Consider the following 4538-nt stretch of genomic DNA (forward strand, 5'->3'; position numbering starts at 1 on the left):
TATAATGTTTAATACTATAAATTTTCTTCCAAGTGCTGCTTTATCTACATCCCCAGAATTTTTGATATGCTTATTTTTATTTATATAAAGATCAAAGAACTTTTTAGCATTTTTTGTCTCTTCTTAAACTATTGGTTATTTTGAAGTATATTATTTATTTTCCAGAGCTGACAAATTTCTAGATGAGTGCTTTATTGATTCTGATTTAATTCCATGTGGTCAGAGAACATAGTTTCTATTATTTAAGTACCTTTTAATTTATTGAGTATTTTTATGGATAAGAAAACTGTTGTGTTTGCTCTTGAAAAGAATGTGCATTCTGTGGTTTTGAAGTGACCCAGTCTATGCCTGTCAAGAGGACCAATTTGGTTAATGTGGTATTACTGAAATTTCTATCCTTTCTCATTTTCTCTATACTAACTTTAGATATTTTGTCTGGTTTTCTGGTTTCTTTCTTTAATTCCTTCCTCCCTACCTTTCTTCCTCCCTCCCTTCCTTCCTTTCTTGGTACCATCTATTGAACCCAGGCGCACTTAACCACTGAGTCATGTCCTTAGCCCTTTTTTATTTTTAATTTTGTGACAGGATCTAGCTAAGTTGCTTAGGGCCTCACTAAGTTGGTGAGGCTGGCTTTGAACTTGTAGTCCTCCTGCCTCAGCCCCCGTAACACTGTGATTACAGGCATGTACCATTGCACCCAGTTCTAGTTTTCTCAAGCGAAAGGGTCAATCCAGTCCCTGTTGCTCCCTCTTGGTTGGGAGTGGGAATCCCCAGACAGGGAGAAGCACTTCACTGGAGTGGGCAGAGGCTGAGCCCAGAGCAGGATGGGTTGAACGTAGAAGGAGGGCTCTGTGTATTGCATTTTAAAGAGGCAGAATGCTTTCTTTTTGTAGGGTTCTTTTTAGTTATACATGATAGCAGGATGCATTTGATATAATCATACAAGCATGGAATATATCTTATTCTGGTTAGAATCCCATTCTTAAGAATGTACATGGTGGTGGGATTCACTGTGTGGTTTTCATGCTGTTATTTTTAAAGCAACATTGAAGTGCCCCAGAGCCCTGGACGCTGGTCTCACCTTCCATTCACCTAGACGCTCGGTTCCACCTCCACCACCGGCTTCAGATTGGTGAGCTTTCCCCTGGGTCAACTTAAACATTCCTCTGCTGACCTGAGATGTGACCCTCGAGGCAGTTGAGGAGTGGGGGTTCCCCCAGCCACGACTTTTACAGTTACAACTGTCCCCCTTAGGTGACCTTATCTGACAGGCAGATCCCCGATCTTTATGGTGGAGATTCTCTCTCAGGGTTGAGGTTCCTCTTCGCTCTCTCTCTCTCTCTCTCAAATCCTGATGTCAGGTCCTTGACCCCCTCGTCTCTTGCCTGGCACACTGACAGGGGTGACAACTCCCATCATTGTACTGTCTCCTTGTCTCCAGCCAACAGCCTGTGACCTCAGGACGCCTTGGACACTGACGTGGCTGTATCAGTCTTCACCAGGGGATCTGTGTCCTCCTTTCCATAGATTCACCCCTGGGGTGTCTACTAGACAATCTTAACCCTGACCCCCAGCCAAGACCACCAAAACCTATCCTTTAGATAATCAATCCAAAATGGCCACGTAATGGTGTACGACTTCTGTGAGTGAGTGGGCAGATGGAAAGAGATTCCTTATCTTCAAGCTTTCTCTTTCTTGTGCACTAAACCTGATCTTTGCTCTTCCTGCAAACCCGAACACCTCCTTTTGGCTTCATCTCCCCCTATTAATCCCTCCTCCTCCTCCCTTTTCCCTGCTCTAGCTCAGCCATCAGCTCTGGCCTCAGTTCCCCGTCATAGAGTCCCCTCCCCAGAGTGGAGCCCACCGGAGGGTCCCTCTCCAGCCCCTCTTCCTGCCACCCACCACACCAGCTGCCTCCCTCCAGCTCAGCCCTGCCAGAGCCCCCCCCCCGACCATGAAGCTCTTCCCATTCCTGGGAGTCCTCTCCCACCTCCTCACCATCATCTTGCTACTGCTTAAAATCTGGAAGTTCCGCTTGTGTGCTGGGATTTCAGGGAAGAGCCGGTCCCGTTTGCTGTGGTGTCCGCGGCCCGCTACCTGGACCTCTTCACCAACTGCATCTCACTTTACAACACATGCATGAAGGTGGCCTGCGTAGCCTGCTCTTTCACCATGGTCTGGATGACTTATAGCAAGCTCAAGGCCACTTACAATGGGAACCACATTCCGGCTGGAGTTCCTTGTCTTCCCATGGCCATCCTGGCATTCCTGGTCAACCACAACTTCACCCCTCTGTAGATCCTCTGGACCTTGTCTATCTACCTGGAGTCAGTGGCTATCTTGCTGCAGTCGTTTATGGTGAGCAAGCCTGGTGAGGTGGAGACCGTCACGAGCCACTAATGTTCATGCTGGTGTCCACCGCACCCTCTATCTCTTCAACTGGATTTGGCACTACCGCTTCCTCAATCTCATCACCGTTGTGGCCGGCCTGGTCCAGCCTTCCCTCTACTGGTGGAATGAGACTCTTCACCCCCAACCAGCAGGAAGAAGCTAGAGAGGAAAGATCATCGTCCCACCCCTGGTATCTATAAAAACAAAAAGGGAGGAATATTGGCATCAGATCTGCTATTTTGCTGCTGCCAGTATTCTGCGCCCCCACACACACCATTTTACATCCCAGATTGTTAGCCAGTGAACCTCCTTGCCAGCCACTGGTCCATTGTTATCAGCCTGTGAAATTCAACTACCTAAGAATGACTCCAGCACTTTCTCTCTCTCTCTCTCTCTCTCTCTCTCTCTCTCTCTCTCACACACTGCAGGCAGACAATCTGCCTGTCCACTTAATAAAATCTCTTGCATGAGTCCCACATCCACAGTGGTTTCTGGGTGCTTTTCACATGGACTTTTGGGGGACAGTCCAGGTGCAACCTACACTCTGAAAGGGCAGAACTGCACCAGCAATGTCACTTATGTACAAAGTTTGTCTCCAAACTTTGCAATGTAAAGTGAAGCCCAACCCCTCCAGGAGAAGTAAAACCTGTCCTTCTCCAGTTCTCTCTCCTCCCAGCTGAGGAGCGAGCTGTGGGGTGGTGTGTAAGGACCTGGTGGCCAGTTGGGCCGCTGCAGAAGGCAGCACTGTTCCTCTCTGAGACAAGCCAGGCAGGTGTCAGGCGACAGGCACACGTTGCTGGAGGGGCCAGAAGGACACTTCCAGTGGGAACAGGTGATCTGCCACGAGGAAGCTCCCCGTCCACAGGAGTTCAGGAAGTCAAAAGGAGGAGGTCTGTGATGGGCGAGGTGACGGGAGACAAAAGCAATGGCTCCCAGCTGACAGAGCTCGGAGCCCTTGCCTGCAAGAGGCTCATCAGCCTTCTCTGTTGTTGGAAGTCAGACGTGGGAACAGCCATCTCCAAGGGTGTTTCAGCAGCTCAGTCCAGCTGTTCAGTTTAACAGGGAACCAGGACCCAGCCGTCCTCCAACTCAGCACTCCACAGAGCATGCTTGGCATGCCACCGACCCAAATCATTCATTTCAAATCCGGACATCAGAGACAAGATCAAACAGTGGGTGGGACCCCAGGGAGGTCCTTGCATGAGGCCAGGAGTATTATGCCAGCAGGAAGTCACTTCCTGTTATCCTGCTGTTCAGCAATATGCAAGACACCTCCCCTCCCTGTCCTCAAAATGCATCAGCATCTAGGAGTGGACATTCCTGGAGGCCTGTCCTAGAGACAGATGTCAGTACCCCAGACAGATGTGTTACCTTTAAATCTAGAAAGAAAGCACAACTGGTTAAATACCAAAAGATTCATGAATTTTTTGAAAAGAATGTTTTTGGGTTAAGTTTCTGATTGCATTTGACTCTTAGGGAAATCCCTTTGTTAAGGGGACACTGCCTGGAAGATCTGGGCATTAGCAAAGTTTTCCACTCCTTAAGCTGCTGGTGGTGACCTGGGGCTGCTGTAAGCCAGAACCCGGTTAAGCAATTCCAGATACACTTGGTCACTTGGTCATGGCTTAGCGCTCACCCCTGGCTTTCTCCAGCCTGGGTGCTCCTTCACCTTTGTGTTGGCAGAGGCAGCTCAATCTGATGGGTTTGCACTCCTATCAAGGCCACTTTATAACTAATTTGTCCAACAGCATCGACACACATTTGGGAAGTATTTCATGCCGTATTCATGGCCCATGTGGATTCATGGATCTCTTGCTCATTGTGCAGGATTGGGAGCATTGGACACCAGTGACCTCACGCCGCTCAGTCTGGGAGGAAGCAAGGTCTTTGAGGAGTAGCTTCCTTGGGTTAGATCTCAAAAGGAAATGATTCCTAGAGATGTGGGCTTTTATTGTTTTTTTTTTTTTTCCAATTATCTTGTTTGGTGTTGACCTGATCATCCTAAAAATATCCTCATGTAGCCAAGATAGTAAGGGATCACATTTTCTTTAGCTGTTAATCACTAATAACTAGGTTTCCAAGCCAAATGCAAATGTTGATACCATTTCTAAAGGGAATTCACCTTTTCCAAGTCGTATCTTTTACAA

General features: G+C 47.9%; 1 pseudogene; it reads left to right on the forward strand.

Moving 5' to 3' along the window:
- The first annotated feature begins 1954 nt into the window (after positions 1 to 1954).
- LOC124988485 (ER lumen protein-retaining receptor 1-like) lies at positions 1955 to 4243 on the forward strand (annotated as a pseudogene).
- Positions 4244 to 4538: the final 295 nt, after the last annotated feature.

This window comes from Sciurus carolinensis, chromosome 7, assembly GCF_902686445.1.
Source record: "Sciurus carolinensis chromosome 7, mSciCar1.2, whole genome shotgun sequence".
NCBI lineage: Eukaryota > Metazoa > Chordata > Mammalia > Rodentia > Sciuridae > Sciurus > Sciurus carolinensis.